This window comes from Ictidomys tridecemlineatus, chromosome 13 (genome assembly GCF_052094955.1).
Source record: "Ictidomys tridecemlineatus isolate mIctTri1 chromosome 13, mIctTri1.hap1, whole genome shotgun sequence".
NCBI lineage: Eukaryota > Metazoa > Chordata > Mammalia > Rodentia > Sciuridae > Ictidomys > Ictidomys tridecemlineatus.
This window is the reverse complement of record NC_135489.1, coordinates 89357043-89374877: the sequence shown is the minus strand read 5'-3', so window position 1 is coordinate 89374877 and position 17835 is coordinate 89357043. Positions and strand designations below refer to the sequence as shown.

The following is a 17835-nucleotide window of genomic DNA, read 5'->3' as shown; positions in this document are numbered from 1 at the left end:
TTTTAATGCTCCAGATATTGAACTTCTATGAGGTAACAAAATTTGAACCTGGGAGAGGGCTGTGCATACTAGCAAAGTTAGCCCTTGGCCTTTCCCCAGGGTGTGTCGGAGGATGTGACAGAGAACCTTGGAACATGCCTTTTTCACGGTCATCCCTTAAAAAGAAAGTCCTCAAAATAACTGAAATCCTTAATGTTCCACATTTTCCACAATTCCCCACTAAAGAAATTAAAACCAAATTGTTCCTGAAAATAAGTTAAATAAATAAATGATATTGTAAATGGGGGAATAAACAATGCTTGTGTATAGGGAATGGGGGCAAATCTAGTGTGGAGAGACCATTGCAGAGAGACTGTTAGCCATGGTATTGCCCCAGCTAAACCCACTGCCAATTGTGAGTGACCACAAGCAAGACCAGAGTAGTTGTTTACAGCAGCAAGGAATGAGGGGAACCCTTACAAAAAGGAAAGGCAGAGTCCTGTGGTTCTGGTGTTGTTTTTCTAATGCGTTCCAAAGGTCTTATCTTTTAAACACAGCACACCAAAAAAAAAAAAAAAAAGGAAATTTCTGCCAGATTATATGCCTATAATCCCAGTGATGTGGGAGGTTGAGGCAGGAGGATTTCAAGTTCCAGGTGAGCCTGGGCTGCTTAGCAAGCCCCTGTCTCAAAATAAAAAGTAAAAAGTAAAAAGTAGGCCTGGTGTGGTGGTGCACACCTGCCTGTACTCCCAGTGGCTTGGGAGGCTGAAGCAGGAGGATCACAGGTTCAAAGCCAGCCTCAGCAACTTAGTGTGGCCCTGAGCAACTCAGCGAACCCCTGTCTGTAAATAAAAAAATATAAAAAGGGGTGGAGATATGACTTAGTGATTAAGCTCTCCTGAGTTCAATTCCTGGTACCAATAATAATAATAATAATAATAATAATAATAATAATTTAAAAAATAAATAAATAAAAAGAGCTGGGATGTATCAAAAAAGAAGTCCTATAACTTCATTTAAAAAATAAAAAATAGCATTTCTGAGACGTAATTCAAGTGTCAGAAAATTGACCCTGTTAGAATGTATGATTCATGGAGGTTATTGGTCTGCATTTCTGTTTTGTGCTGATGTCCATGGCTATTACCAAGGTCATACAGGCCTCATAAAATGAGCTGGGAAATGTTCCTTATTCCTCTATTTTCTAAAAGAGCTTTAATAGATTATGTAATTTTTTTCTTAACTATCTTACAGAATACACTAGTGAAGATAACTGGACCCGAGTTTTTCTTTGTGGAAAGAATTGTATTTTTTAATTTAATTTTTCAAAACTCAAAATGTGTCTGTTAAGTTTTTCTAAGTGGAATGCAGGGTGCACGCCTGTCATCCCAGAGACTCAGGAGTCTGAGGCAGGAGGATCGAAAGCTCAAGGCCAGTCTGGGCAACTTTTAGTAAGACCCTGTCTCAAAATGAAAAATAAAAAGGGCTGGGATGTGGGCTTGGTGGTAGAGTACTTGCCCAGCTTGTACAAAGCCATCCCCAGAACCACCAGGTGGGAAAAAAGGATTTTCTGAAGTCAGCTTTAGTCATTCCTTCTCCCTAAGAATTCCTCCATTTTCATCTAAATTTTTTTTTAATTATTGTAATTTTGATTTTCATATTTCTTTCTAATGCTCATCATTTCCGTTAAGTCTGTAGTGTTCTCCCTCTTTTTATACATATTTTTTGTAATTAAATATTTTATTTGAAAATAAAATAAAAGCCAAGGGGTGGAAAGCCGCATTCCATCTACTGATTCCTGGTGCATATTTTTGCTCCACACTGATTTCCTATTATTAAGAGTAATTAGACTACCACCACTGTGTTACACAACAACATTTGCTTTGGTCTTTCAGAATCACTATGCAAGGCAAACTATGCATATCATAAAGCAAATTTTCACAAATGTCAGAAATACATGAATGGATTCAAGGCTTACAGAGGAAACATGTGCCCCAAATCATAACTTCAGGGACCTGCTGGCTGAATGTATGCAAACTCGTGAAATCAGAGCTACTTTTGCTAGATATCTCAATGCTGCCAGTGCAACCCCAGCCACCCTTGCTACTCTCAAGATTGCAAATTCAGACAATCCCTCTCTTTTCATTTCTATTTTGGTAATTTATGTCTTCTTTCTTTTCCTTAGCCCAGCTAAAAGTTTATCAATTCATTCTCTTTTTTTTTTCTTTTTATACTGGGAATAGAACTGAGGGGCACTTAACCACTGAGCCACATTCCTAGCCCCCTCCTCCCTTTTAAATAATATTTTATCTCTTAGTTGTAGTTGGACATAATACATTTATTTTTATGTGGTGCTCACACGTGCTAGGCAAGCACTCTACCACTGAGCCACAACCCCAACCCCTTCCCAGCCCTCTTTTATATTTTATTTAGAGGCAGGGTCTTTCTAAATTGCTTAGGGCTGACTCTGAACTTGCAATCCTCCTTCCTCAGCCTCCCAAGTCTCTGGGATTACACGTGTGCACCACTGCACCTAGCCTAATTTGTTTTTTTCAAAGAACAAGTTTTTGGGTCATTTTTCTATTTTCTTCTGTTCCTAACTCATTAATTTGTGTTTTCTTCATCATTTCATTTCCTTGCTTCTATTCAATTTAATTTATACTCCTTCTACCTTCTGAGCACCTTGGTTCTAAGATAAGTGTGGCATGTCACCGACTTTCCTCCCAAGTGTAGCTATAGGTCCCTCCCTTCACGTGGAAGTGTAGCTATAGGTCCCTCCCTTCACGTGGAGGTGTAGCCAGGTGCTGTAGTACATACTTATAATACCAGAAGCTCGGGAGGCTGAGGCAGGAGGACCACAAATTCAAAGCCAGCCTCAGCAACTTAGCAAGGCCCTAAGCAACTCAGTGAGACCCTGTCTCAAAATAAAAAGTAAAAAGGGCTGGGGATGTGGCTTAGTGGTTAAGTGCCCTGGGTTCAATTCCTGGTACCAAAAAGATAATTTTTTAAAAATAACATGTATATTTTGTTATTCTAGGTGGAGTTTCCTACATATGACTAGTATTTCAGTTTGTTTTCATTTCTTATGATTTTTGCATTATTTTAGGGGGGGTTCCTATTTTCAGATGCATGGTTGTGTTTCCCTACCCCTTTGCCATAGTCCTTACCCTTTCCCATAATAAAACATCCCTCTTTGTCTCTAGCAATATTGTCATTTAAGTCTACTTTTACATCTGGCCGTGCCTCCTAATGACTGCTTACATGCTATGTATGTTTCCAACTTATTTGATTTTCAGCACTAGAGAAGGAACCCTGGGCCTGACACAAGCTAGGCAAGTGCTCTACTACTGAGCCACACCCCCAGCCCTCATTCCTTTAGGGACTCCAAGATGGTGGAGGCAGGGCCTGAGAAGGCTGTCCCAGGCAGGGGGCCAAGGCCTGTAGTCCAAGCAGCTCAGGAGGCTGAGTCAGGAGGATCGTGAGTTCAAAGCCAACCTCAGCAACTTAGCGAGGACCTGAGTAACTGAGACTCTGTCTCTAAATAAAATGTAAAAAGAGGGCTGGGGATGTGGTTCATGGTTAAGTGCCCCTGGGTTAAAAATCCCTGGTACCAAAAAAAAAAAAAAAAAAAAAAGGAACCTGTGTTAGTCAGGACCTTTCACATAAAAGATATATAACCAAATCGGTTATAACTCTTACAATTTTAATACCAACTGTCTTAGATGACACAGGAAGTTGATGGCTCAGGACTCTTAAGAGGGTGCACAGTATAAAATGGCGAGGTTTGATATTGCAGTGCTCATGATGCCACCACACAATGTTTCTCATTTACTTCATCCTCAGGCCCTGCTGGTGTCCTCCCCTAAATTCTCATCCCTCTCTGGCCACTGCTTTTCCGGACCTCAGATGCTCATATTACATACAAGAGCATGGAGGCTGCAGTGCTTTAGAATCCCCAACCCAGGGGATTGTGTGCTCTTTGGTTCTGGTTGGGTTACATGATGACTACTGAAATTCTTGGTTGCCAGAAGGCATGGCCATGCTGCTGCCTCCGCTGAGAAGGCCGTCCACACCTCTCAGTAGTGACAGAGGGCGGACTGCATGTGCTGGCTCGCCCCCTGGCTCAGGGGCTCACATGCTTAAGGAGGGACACAAACCATGAGTGAAATCACAAACCTCACTCTGCCAGCGTTTTTTCTGTCGTCCGCCCCAGCTCGTTTGGCCTCAAGCATAACCTGACCTCAGCAACTACCTCTCCCTCCCCACTTGTTTCCGTTCAGGCCAGGGATCCATAATGCCCAGCTTGGGTCAGTGTCTATCCCTCGGCCCATCAGTGTCGCCAGAGGCAGAGAGTACGGTAAGTGGCACGTTCCCAGGGCCATCCCAGTGGTCACAGAGAGCCCGAAGGAAATGCACAGCAGAAGCAACGGCTTCGTGGCCAGAAGTGGGAGCGCTGAGCCTAGTCTCGCAGCTCTGAAGACTGGCTCGCAGGAACGGCGGGGGCTGCAGGGACATCCGCCCCAAGCCCGCGGTCTTCGACGAACTACACAACCTCAGAACGCGAGTCCCACAAGGTCATGGCCAAATCCCGGCGAGGGCTGGCGGCGCCCCTACACCCCCGGAGCTCTCCCCGCATCGCCCACGGGCGGGCACCGCCTCTCCAAACGGGAGCCAGCGTCCCGCCCACGCCCTCTCGAGGACGGGAGGACCCCTGAGGCTGGCGAGATGGGCTGGCGCGGTTGAGCCGCCGACGAGGCAGGTAGGAACTGGCCGGCCAAAGCGCGAGAAGCAAGCGCCTCTTCAAAGCCACAGCGCCACGATTGGCCGAGGGCTGCGTAGGGCCGGAATGCCCCGGGCTAGCACTGCGCAGGCTCCAGGGTGCACCAGCGCTCTCGCGTCCTCTCGCGCGACCCCGGTCTCCTCGACGAGCCCGGGGAAAGGCGCGGTGCATTCTGGATGCTATAGTTCTATTCCGGGACAAGCGCCCTCAGACGCGGGGGAACGGAGACTCCAAGGACTACAACTCCCGGCGTGCCGCTCGCGGGGATTCGGGGGTTCGCCCAGGGCGGCCTCAGCCGTCAGAGCGGAGGGAGGCGGGCCGCGAAGACTGCCGCGGCGGGAGGAGGGCGTGCGCGTGCGCGCGCGCTGGGCTGGCCCGTCCTGTTCCGTCCCAATCCTTGTAAACAGGCGGAGGCCGGGCGGGGTGGGAATGGGGCGCCCGAGGCTGGCCCGGGGCGCGGCGCAGAAGGCGGCGGCCGCGGCCGCGGTGGCAGCGGCGGGGCGGGCGGTTGCGCGGCGGCCGGCGCAGGTCAGTCGCGGGGGACAGTAGCACGGGGTCGCGGGTTGCCCTCGCGTGTCACTGGGCTCGGGCGGGGGGCGTGGCCGGCGCGGTGCTCCTCCGGAGCAGACTCCTCTTCTTTGCCCCCGGGCTCGGCCCTCCGCCCGCGGGGCGGCCGCCTGGCTCACCGCTCCCGTGCGGGGCCTTCGGGCGGGACGCTGGCCAACACCGAGCTGCGGGAGGCGCGGGGCACCGTGCGCAGAGGAGGCTGTGGGGGGCACCAGGCACCGGGCGCGAGGAGGCTGCGGGGGGCACCGGACACCGCTCGCAGAGGAGGCTGCGAGGGCACCCGGCAACGTGAGCGGAGGTGGCTTTCGAGGGGCACCGAGCGCAAGGAGGCTTGTCTGGGGGCACCAGGCACCGAGGGCGAGAAGGCTGTCGGGGGCACCGAGCGCGAGGAGGCTGCGGGGGCACCTGGCACCGTGAGCGGAGGAGGCTGCGGGGACATTTGGCATCTTGAGCGGAGGTGGCTGCGAGGGGCACCTAGGGCAGCGCGCAGGGGAGGCTGCGGGCCTGGCACCTGCGGGCAGGGTCCTCTGCAGGTCTCGGCGGGAGTGGACTGCTCGTCTGCGTTGGAGTTGAGACTTCCCCTCCCAGATCACTCCCAGGGTGTTGGTGCGCAGGCCAGCTTGCCCTCGCCTCTTCTGCATTCAGCATTGCGAAACAGGTTTACAGAACAGCCCCCACCTCCGTCTTCCAGAAGTGGTCACGCTAGTTTAAGTTTTGGCGTTAGGTACTGCAGGTGGCCACTCCTTGAGCAAGCGGCGCGCGCGTTGGCTGGAGGCCTAGCAGCATGCTTGAGGGTCAGGAGAACCTTAGCTCCTGTTATCTTGAACGTGCAGCCATGTGGACACTGAGTGAGCGTCGCGCCCTGCCCAGCCTCGGTGGGGAGATTTCCACTAAGTTTCTGCCTCTTGGAGTGGAAGCATCCTGCTGCAATCCTTCAGGCAGTGCTCTGTCGCACTTGGCAGTCATTCCCCAAATACTGAAGGGTGATAAGGTGTAGGCCCATTTGGGTTTGGTGTTCAGGGAGGCAGCACTTCTAATGAAATGAGACTCAATGAGAAAGAAAACCTCACTTCTCTCTTCAGAATTGTCTGCGTCATTTGACAGTTTTTTGGATTGTCTTCTGAAAGGGATTAATTACTATGGACTGTATGGGCAGGAGTAGGCAGTGGGTCCCAATTTTCCTTTGATGCTCTATAGGTCCAAGTGGGATATGCTGGTTTTAACAGTAACTGCTGATAAGTAAATTTTTAAAAAGTAACAAGAAGCAGTGTAAGATGACCTAATTTTCTCACTCTTCAAAAGCATTATTTACTGTAGATCTTGCAGGGACCATTTTCTCTAAAATAAAAAGACGGAAGTGGTATCAGAAGGCTTACATCAAGTTCATGCAGTTATGGTTTGTGCAGCTATATTTGCAGAGTTTTTGCTTGGCAAGGAGAGATCAGGTTCAGATAACCCAAAAGTATGTTTGTTCTTTTTAAAATGCAAAATCCATGATAGAAGCTTATGTTAGCATTTGTAAGAAGGAACAAGGAAAAGTGCTGATTATTTAGAATACAAGAATTATTGTGTGGTAGGTTCTGTGCCAAATAAAGATGGTTTGAATATGGATTAGACCACACGGCCCCTTTAGAAGGTCAGACTTGATCTTTTACTTGAATCATCAGTGAGTGCTATATAAATATATTTGTTTGGGCCTCATGCATGCTAGGCAAGTGCTCTACCACTGGGCTATACTACCAGTCCACAGATGCCTTATGTTTTTAATATTGCTTTGATTGGAGAAAGCATGGGTGTTCAGTGATGTACAGAGGGGTAGTGGTTGATTTGTGGAGTGGGTGTGTGTGTAGGTGTGTATTGGGATTTAACCCAGGGGCATGTTACTACTGAGTCACATTTTCAGCCCTTTTTTATTTTGTATTTTGAGATAGGGTCTCACTAAATTGCTGAGGGCCTAAGTTGCTGAGGCTGGCCTCAAACTTACAATCTTCCTGCCTCAGCCTCCTGAGTCTCTGGGATTACAGGCATGTACCACCATGCCTGGCTAGTGGTCAGTTTCTTAAGGGAAGCCATCTGTTTGTGTTCTAAGTGGTGGCTCAAGTCTTTGATTTAGGGGAGCACCACTTGGGAAGAGTTTACGGATAACAAGTTATTCTGGAAACAGTCCTTGGAGAACAGAGACACTTAAAGCCAGAAAGAGGAAGAATTGGAAAAGGAAATTCCTAGGAGTTCAGAGATACAGAGGAATCATGAGAAGGAATGTCATCAAAAAGGAAGCTGTACTTGACAACAGTTAGTGGTTTGGACATGAGGTGCCCCCAAAGTTTCTGTTGGTGCAGGACTGTTCAGAGGTGAAATGATTGGATTGTGAGAGCTGCAACCTAACCAGCCCAACCTAGTTTGAGAGGGCTGACTGGGTGTTAACTAGGCAGGTGGAGCAGGACTGGAGGAGGTGGGCCCCTGGGGACTACCCTGGAGGGTGTATCTTCCCTGTGACCTCTGCCCCCTCTCCTGATCTCTGCTTCCCAGCTGCCTGAGTGCAGTAGTGCTCCACCCGCCCTTCAGCCATGTTGTGCTGCCTCATCTGGGACCCACAATAGTGGACTGACACCCTGGAGTGAACCTCTGGAACCAGAACTAAATATAAATAAGCCTTCCCTCCTCCAGGTTGTCCCTGGCAGGTATTTTGGTCATAGAGACACAAAGCTAACACAACAACCAATTCTTTGGAGAAAAGAATTTTTTTTTTTTTAAACGGAAAGTGTTCCTTTAAATTCTTTAAGTAGTTGAGTAAAACAGAATTATATTAGGAGTCTATCAAATTTGATAACTATGAGTTATTGAGTTTAATAACTAAATGATTTTGATGGAGTGGTTGGGGAAGGAGCGCAGCAGCAGCCATTAAGCGAGGCAGGGTCCTGCAGAAGTGCAGTGAGGACTTGGGGAGTAACTGTATCAGCTGTGAAGGGAGGGGGCCAGGTGAGCAGAAGGTGACCAAGCCTTGTGGGAGCGGTCTTTAACACGGCAAGGACTCAAACCTTTCACACAACATCTTTTACTTTAAACAGTGTCTTCATTGAAATATAATTCACAGACCCATGATATTAAAACCCTTTTAAAGTGCAAGTTCAGTGGTGGCTAGTGTATTTAGAGTTGTGCATCCATCTCTCAGTAAGTTTTAGAACATTTACATTAAGCCCCAAAAGAAACCTTTTACCAGCCTCTCCCAAGCCGGGGGTTGAGGGAACCTGGAATCTGTGACTGTTTGGTCAGTGCAGGTGGCACCGTGGGCTTGTGACCTGCAGCTGAAGCATGTGCCAAACACTGGGTTCTGTGGACTAATCAGAGTGCGCCCAGTTGGTGTCGGGAGGTTGGAGAACTGGTGTGAGAAGAGTCAGGAAGCACTCCTGTGGGGCTCTCACGCTTAGCGTTTGAGCAGCTGCTGGCCGTGTCCAGAGCAGCACCCCCACTTCACAGTCCAACTCTCTACATCTTTGCCAGCATTTGCTATTCCCTTGGGTTTTTGGGCTGTCCTACAGTGTGCCATGGTGTCCTGGTGGGTTTGCTCCCATTTCCGTGTTGGGTGATGGTGTGTCTATGTGCTTGGCAGTTGCTTGTGTCTTGTCTTTGGAGAAATACCTATTCAGGTCTCTGCCCATGTTTTATGGGGCTGTTTCTTTCGGGACGGAGTGCTCAGAGCTCTTGATATATTGTGGATACCGGGCCCTTGCCAGATGCGTGGTTTATGAATACTTCTCTCACTCTTGGTCGGCTTTTATCTTTCTTTCTTTCTTTTTTTTTTTTTTTTTTTTAGGAGAGAGAGAGAGGCAGAGAGAGAGAATTTTAATATTTATTTATTTTTTTAGTTTTCGGCAGACACAACATCTTTGTTGGTACGTGGTGCTGAGGATCGAACCCGGGTCGCACGCATGCCAGGCGAGCGTGCTACCGCTTGAGCCACATCCCCAGCCCCCTTGGTTGGCTTTTAACTGTCTTGATCGGTATCCTCTGATGTCCACAAGTTTTCAGTTTTGAAGTACAGTTTATGTTTTTGTTTGTTGCTCATGCTTTTGCCATCATACCTAAGAATCTATCGCCAAATCCAAGGATGTGAAGATTACCCTCCTCTGTACATGATGGCCAATTTCAGCAACTTAGTGAGACCCTGTATCAAAATAAAAGTAGAAAGGGCTGGGGGATGTGGCTTAGTGGTAAAGTACAAAAAAAAAAAATTACTCTCCTCTTTCTTCTAAGAGGTCTTTGGTTTTAGTTCTTATATTTAGGTGTTGATCCACATTGAGCTACTTTTGTTTATGGTGAGAGGGTTTATTTTATTGGTTGTGGTAAGCCAGTTACCACAGTTGTCACAGCTGCCCCATCTGATGAGATCATTCTCTCCTGACTTCCTTGGTGAAAATCAATTGACCACAGATATCTGGGTTTATTTCTGGACTCTCAGTTCATCTGCATTGGTCAGCATATTTGTCCTGCTGGTATCACATACTCTTTTAATTACTGTAGCTCTGTAGTATGTTTTGGAATCAAGAAGTGTGACTCTCAGCTTTGTTCGTTTTTCTCTTTTGGCTCTTCAGGGCCCCTCGCAAATGGGCATGGCAGAGGGAGCCGTCAGCTCAAGGCCCCCAAGAAGCAGAGGGAGGAGAGAGGGAAGGATAGGTCCTCCCAGGGCACTCAGCAGTGACTTCTCTCCAAGTGGGACCACCCCGTGCTAGTCTTTTCAGCCAGGATCAGTGGAGTAATCCACTGAGGAGGTCAGAGCCCTTATGATCCAGTGCTTTCCCAGAATTCTACCTCTGGATACAGGAGGCTCTGGGGACATTGCAGAGCCATGCCATAACACCCATTGTAAATCTAAAAAATATTTTAATTTGAAAATGCAGCTGTTGCCCTGATAAATTCGTTGTAAATCAAAAAATCCTGAGTTGAACCACAGGAAGTCCAGGTGCTCCCCAGTACAATGCACTTGCGTCCTGGTAAAGCCACACGAAGTGAGGGGATCTTTAGCTGACGCATCCTAAGTTGGGACCATCTGTGTTAAGTTCTTTGGCTGTCAATCTGAGTGTCTTTCCGTTTATTTAGATTTCTTTCAGCATAAGTTTTCATTTTGTAAGTCTTTCATTTCCTTTTTGTCATGTTCATTGCGTATTTTCTGTCTTCATTGTGTGTCTTGTAACTTTGCTGCATTCCTTTACCCAGTCGTTTTCTAGTGTATTTGTTTGGGGTTTCTATATAAGATCCTGCCATCCACTGAGAGCAGCAGGTCCACCTTTTCCTCTTGCGGAGAGATCTTTTCATTCTGTCTTCCCTGGTCCCCAGGAGAGCTGAGCTGAGTGGAAGGGCACTCTTCCTCATCTTCTTCCTACTCTTAGAGAGCTTCTGGCCTTTCACCTTGGCTATGATGTCAGCCGTGGGTTCCACTGTGACCTTTTCAGTGTGAGGGATTCCCTTATATTCCTAGTTTGTTGAACGTGTTGCCTAATTTCTACGTACTTTTTTACTTTGCGGCATTTTTGTCTGTTATTGATTTCCAGTTTTATTTTGTTATGATCAGAGAACATAATATGCTTGATTTTCATTCTTGTGTTTTCCCGAGTCTTGTTTGAATGATCTGTACTGGAGAAGGTCCACGTCCCCTTGAGGTCGTGTGGCAGAGTGGCTTTTCATCTTTGCTGGGTGTCATTGGTTTATATATTTTTCCAGTCTCTCTGTCTGTTACTGAAAGGGATCATTGAGCCCTCCTGTTGTTGAACTGTTTCTTTTGTCAGTTCTCTCATTTTTTGGTTTGTGTCTTTTGTGGGCTTTGTTATTAAAGGCACATATGTTCATGATTTTAATATTTCATTGATGGGTTTACCATTGTCGTTACATAATACTCAAGAGGCAGACCATTTTGTGTAGGGTTGGCCTAGCCAGTCTAGTCTCTTGGTTACTCTTCATATGGAATATTTTTTCTGTCCTTTTACTTTCAGCCTGTTTGTACCTTTCAATTTAAAGTGAGTCAGTGGACAGCATATAGTTGGGTAATTTATTTAATCCATTGCCAATGTCTGTCTTTTGTTGTTGTTGTACTGGGGAGTAAACCCAGGGGCACATAACTGCTGAACTGCACCCCTAGCCTGTCTTATTTTTTCTTTTGAGACAGGGTCTCAATACGTTGCTTAGGTCCTGGCTAAGTTGCTGAGGCTAGCTTTGAATTTGTGATCCTCCTGCCTCAGCCTCCCACACTGCTGGGATTAAATTATAGGTGTGTACCAACATGTCCAGTAATACCTGCCTTTTAATTGAGGAGTTTAATTTGTTTACATTTAAAGTAATTACTAATAAAAAAGAACTTCTTCCATACTGCTATTTCATTTTATTTTGTTTCTTTTGCAAGACAGAGTCTCAGTGTATTGCCTAAACTCAGTAGTCTTGAGGGATCCTCCTGCTTCAGTGTCCCTCATAGCTAGGACAACAGTTTTATAAAAGATTAAGGTATAGATTAATACCTTCTTAATTTCAATAGTATAAAAAACTAGTCCTACATAACCCCACCCCCTTTATGCTGTTATTGTCATAAAATACATCTTTACATATTGTATGTTTAACACTGATTATAATTATTGCTTTATGCAATTGTCATTTAAATCAAGAGAAAGAAAAGAGATACAGACAAGTCTACATTTGTACCGGTTTTTGTATTTACCTGTGTAGTGACCTTTGCCATTATTCTCTTGTAGATTTGAGTTACTGTCTAGTGTCCTTTCATTTTAGTGTGGATGCTGTTGAGTATCTTGTAGGGTAGGTGAGTCTTCTAAGTGTTGAGATCTCCATGTTTCTTAATCTGGGAATGTCTTAATTTTCCTTGTATTTCTGAAGATAAGGTGCCAGATAAAGACTTCTGCTTGATGGGTTTTTCCCAGTTCTCTGGTTACATTGTGCCTCTGCCTTCTAGTCTCTGGCATCTGGTAAGTAACCTCTTGCTTTTTTCCAGATTCTTTGTCTTTCAGCTGTCTAGGCTTGTTGTGGTGGCATCTCTTCCAGTTTATCCTCCTTGAGTTTGTTAAGTTTCTTCCTTACGTTGGGAAGTTTGCTTCATGCTGTCCTCGGGTTTTCTTTTTGCTCCTTCCTCTCTTCTTTGGGGACTCCTGTGATGAATATTTGCAGTTTTTTGTTGTCACAGATACTTTTTAGGCTCTGTTATATTCTCCTAATTCTTTTTTCATTGTGATCCTTGGACTGATCTATCTCAGTTGACTCTCTTTAAGTTCATGATTCTTTGTTCTGCCTGATTGAATCAGCTTTTGAGCCCTTCCAGCAAATTTTTCATTTCTGTTATTGTCCTTTTCAACTTCAGGATTTGTTTGATTCATTGTTTAATAATCTCTGCCTTCAGACTTCTCTTTTTAGTGAGACAGAATCCTCTAGCTTTCCTTTGTTTATTTAGATAGGGTTTCCATATATATAAACATATGTATATATATATATATTAGTTTTAGGTGGACACAATATCTTTATTCTACATTTATGTGGTGCTGAGGATGGAACCCAGTGCCTTGTGTATGCTAGGTGAGCACTCTACCACTGAGCCACAATCCCTGCCCTGAGATATGGTTTTCTTTGGTGCTTGAATATGCTTAAAATATCTGACAAAGTTTTTATGTAATAAGTCCAGTGACGCCTTCTTGGAAGCAGTTTCTGTGATTCTGTTGTCTCCTGTGCATGGACTGTTTCTTCTTGTTTCTTTGCATGCCCACAAATTTTGTTTAAGCTGAACATTTGTGAATATCCTAATATGACAACTGAAAGTCAGATTCCCCTTCTCCAGGCTGTTGTTGCTGGTCGTTGTAGTTGTCCTTAGTTGGCTTTTCTGGACTAATTGTTGTAACTTCTGTGGGGTTTGTCATGTGTGCTAGTGGAAGGCTCTGTTCTATTCACTTGGCAATGATTGGAAGAGATTTTCTTAAACTCTTGGAAGCAAAAGCATCTCCATCTTTGCAGAGGTGTGCTGTCCCCTGTTGGGGACACCTAAAGCACTTAGCCAGTATGGTTTCCTGTTTGTGCAGAGCCTCAGGGTCTTTGACAGGTCAGAGTATAGAACCTTCTCAACTCTTTGCTGAGCACCTACGTGTACACAGGCTGCCTCTGGATTCCTAAAAGGAAGCTGGCACTGTCCCAAGCCCATCTTCCCATCCGTGGCGTTCTGTGGCCTTTCTTCTTAGGACAGTTGCTCATCATTGCTTGCCTGTTACCCACTGCTTCAGTTGCAGTAGCTGAGCCACGTGTCTGTCAGTGCTTCTGGCAGCACTCCTCGCGCACCACGGTGACTTCTGCTCTGGGAGAGTTCCAGGTCAGTTGCACTGGGTCAAATAAAACCGGTCTTCTGAGCAGGTGTTTCACGGGCCCACAGATAGGCCAAACGCTGTGTTTGCTGAGGAGGTTTATTCCGCTGACCGTTACTAAAAATATAGGCTGTGATTTTCAAGGCTGTCACTGATCTGGGGACCCCAGGATGTGACCAGAGAGTGTGTTAAAACATCACAAAACTCGTTTCTTACCAAGATTCAGGAGTTTTTCCTGAGTAAGCTCTGTCTGGGTTATTGTAAGCTTTTGGGTAGTTTTTAGGGTTCTGAAAAAGATGTTTATGGCAGTTTTTGCCAATTTTTCTTTCTGTCACGGAGGGTGGACTTTGGTTTCCTTATTCTGCCCCTTTCATCACTGTTGTTCGTCCAGCCAGCTCTCCAGCCAGCCGTCTCTCCAGCTATTTCTTTGCCAGTTAAGCTGCCTGTATCACGATAGTTCAGTGATTTTTTTGTAGCACTTTTTTCTTTTCTTTCTTCTCTGCTATATTTCTTTCTTTTTTTTGAGAGAGAAGAGAGAGAGAGAATTTTTTAATATTTATTTTCTAGTTTTCGGTGGACACATATCTTTATTTTATTTTCATGTGGTGCTGAGGATTGAACCCAGTGCCCTGTGCATAACAGGCAAGCGCGTTACCGCTTGAGCCACATCCCCAGCCCCTCTGCTATATTTCTAAAGATACAAGGTAATGAAGATTTTTTTGGCTGTCAGACATAGTGCTGAGGTAAATATTGTTTTATTTACATCCTGTTCATTGTTTTGTATTTAGGGGCTGTGGTTCTGACCCTGGAATTGCTGGACCACTCATTCATTTGTTAGCTTTTTAAAGATGTCTCTGACGTATGTCACTTTATGCTTCCGCCAACAGTAAGAGACTGTTTCTTCACCCCTTCCTTGCAGAGGTGTGCTGTCCCCTAGTGTTGCCACCTTCCGTAGTCCTGGGTGTGGAACTTGTTTGCCTTTAGAAAATTGGTAGGTGCAAAAGGGCATTTCTCATTGCTGTTCTTTCATTTTAAGAACATCTTTTATATGTGCATTTTGTTCCTATCCTTTACTTATTTTTGTTTTATTAAAAGTGACTATTTATCATGTCCGGTGCCGTATTTTTTTTCAAGTTTCTTGTCTTCTTGAGTATATAGTATTTTAAAAAGGTAACTGAAATTTTCTGAAGGGCTTTTCAATTAGAAAATTAAGGAAATGAAAAGTGGTAAACTCTTCCAGACTTTTATGTGGGGCATATATTTTTTAGTTACTTTTGTTCTTTTCCCTTGTAGCACAGAGATTGCGGCAGTTAGTGAAAGGTCAAGCCCATGTTCCAGACAGCTTAGAGTTGAGTCCAGGTGACCTGTTGGACCCCAAAGCCCATTACTTTCCTGCACTGCCTCTCCATCTTTGTATTTCCAGTTCTCTTGTAGGGCGATGTTAGAAGAGAAGAAAATAATATTGTTGCACTTTTAATTAAAACCATTTAAAACATTTTTTTTAAAGGTCATGCTCACAGTTCGCAAGGGTGAAAGCATGTCTCTTCTCTACCCATTTTCCTCAGCCATCCAAGATCCCTCCCAAGGGGTGGCTCCTTATATTTCCTTGCATGTCCTTCCAGAGGCATGTCATAACATAACTAAAGGTGTGTGTAAATGTGCGGATGTCCATTATGAACAGTGGTGATGTGATGCGGAGAAGAAGGGACTCAATGTTTGCTGAGCACCTGTGGTGTGTTAGAGCCATGGGTCCTTTATATTTGGATCAAATTCTTCAAACAGATCATCCTGAAAGGTTGTTTAAATGTGAATGTTTTACATAAAAGATTATTGAAATCAAAAATACTGATACAATTGTTTTTGGAGCTTGACACTTATGAAATGTGGTAATTCATTATGAAGTGAAGGTTAAATTAATTCAGGAGCACAAAATTAAGAGCCAGTCATTGTTGATAGGTTGAGAATAAAATTGCATATCACTTCCATTCTTAAAAATGAAGTGATTTGTCAGTCCTAAAATGGTATTTTTGTGTGCTGTTAATCTCATTTATAGCTAGTGACCTTTCATAATGTGCACGTTAGGTGCCTTTAGGTGAGTGTGTCCACAGGTCCCACATCTGTGGATTCAACCAAATGGGGATCAAACACAAACAAAAAACACTTGCCAAAATTGTACCTGTACTGAACATGTACAGTTTTTTTTTCTTGTCATTGTTCTCTAAACAGAACAGCATAACAGCTATTTACATAGCCTCTACATGTCATTAGGTGTTATAACCAATTGAGTGATAAAGAATAAGGGAGGGTTGTAGGTTATATGTAAACACTGTACCATTTTATACAAACCACTTGGGCCTCTTCAGATTTTGGTATCCACAGGGTTCCTGGAACCACATCACCCATGAACACCTGGGGATGACTGTTTCTCTCTTCGCTCACTCTTCCCTCCCATGCCCTGCCTCTTTGTTTCCTGAACATGGAACCAGGGCTGTTCTACTACTGAGCTACATCCCCAGCCCTTTGTGAAATAGTCTGGCTAAGTTGCTGAGACTGGCCTCAAACTTGAATCTTCCTGCCTCAGCCTCCCAAGTCACTGGGATTACAGGCGTGCTCCACCATGCTCAGCTAGGCATATTGCTTTAATTATATATAATTAAAGTGTACAATATTGGGAGGCTGTGTGGAAAACCTGAAGTCACCATGTGGTTAAGTGAATTTCTCTGAGTCACATCTGGGCTCTAACTAAAAGTGTGTGGATGAGCACCTAAGTCTGATGACATTTAAGAAGGGTATAGAAAAAAGCACTAACTCCAGAGTATAGTCTGTTCAGTGCACCCTGACAGTGTTGCTAGAGTGAAGGGTGAGTTATATAACAGCTGAGCTGGATGGGGGTCCTCCTGTGGGGTGTGCGGGAAGAGGATGGGCACGCCTGAGTGAATGCTGGTTGGTGTTTACTGGAGACTGTCATGGAGAGCATTTCACTCCTGGTGAGACTCGGCCTCCTGCCTGTTCTGCATAGTCTGAAAGGTCACTCCTGTCCCATTTCAGCTCATAAATGTAAAAAAATGTAAGAATAGTAATGTTCATATCTTAAGAGAAAATCCCTTGTATTTTGAAAGATTTCTAGTCTTCCTTTTTGTGGAATGTGGATTTTTAAAAATATTTTAGAGTCTAATCAGAGAAACTCCTCAGGCTGGCATAGGAAGTGAGATTGTGTTGGAGAGAGCTGGCACAGCAGGCTGGCCTCTGGGGCCCGAGGTAAGCAGATCCCTAGTGATGCACAAGTAAGATATGGCTGAGCACCTGCTTTTTTTTTGCCGAGAGTCTGAAATTTGGGTCCATGTCAGGCAGCCTTTGGGAGAGCCTTAAGAGAAGCTCAGAGCTGATGGCTGTGGTGCCCGGCAACTATACACGGTCTCTTACTGAGGATGCAGTCACATCCAGCATGACCCACGGCCCTGGAAGCTTGCCCTGATGTCCTGTGGGCTTCGCACCCCTGCCTTCCCTTTGCGGCTTTGCACGGTGTTCCTCTCCATAGTAAATCCCAGTGGTGAGCATGGCCGTGTGCTACGCATGCCATGGGTCCTTCTGGAGAACCCCTGAGCCTGGCTGTCGCCCTGGGGACCCAGACAGCACTCGGACCTGAGGTGGAAACTGCTCCAGCTTGTTTGCACCCCTCACGGTTGGAATTCTTCTCTGTTAGGTGTTTCTTTTGGTATTTCCTTATTTTGAAGTCATATAATCCAGCTGCTTATTCTTGAGATCCTGGTGGCTGACATTATCCATCATAAGATAGCATGATGGAGGAGGATTTGGTACTCTTCTGCCCCAGTTCCACTCTTCCAGTCTCCAGTGTGCATTTCTCCTGCCCTTGGGGACTCCTCTCTGGTCTCCCTGTGGACTGGTTGGGCACAAGTGGCTTTTCCTGATCCTTCCCGCTGGGGCTCTCCAGGGTGGAATCTCAGGTCTCCCTATTGCTTCATCTACTGCCTTGTTTTTGTAGGGTCTTGAAGACATGAGATGCATGTCTCATAAAATATAACTGCCTTTATTTTATGGTTATTAAAACCTGGAATGATTTTTGGGGACCCATTAGTTTTGAAACTACTCCCTTGCACCCTAAAGCTTCCAGTGTCCTTGTTGGATGCTCCCACCCTGTGTGTCAGCTGTTTC

The 17835-nt window shown here is 45.4% G+C and overlaps 1 protein-coding gene across 3 annotated transcripts in view; it reads left to right on the top strand.

Moving 5' to 3' along the window:
- Window positions 1-5131: 5131 nt before the first annotated feature.
- The window catches only part of Ralbp1 (ralA binding protein 1), a 38841-nt gene continuing 26137 nt past the window's right edge, over window positions 5132-17835 (top strand). Inside the window, exon 1 of one of the 3 annotated variants that reach the window (XM_078030462.1) lies at window positions 5132-5155. The gene's annotated coding sequence lies outside the window, so the exon portion shown is untranslated. The other 2 variants (XM_078030460.1, XM_078030461.1) reach the window with 2 other exon arrangements.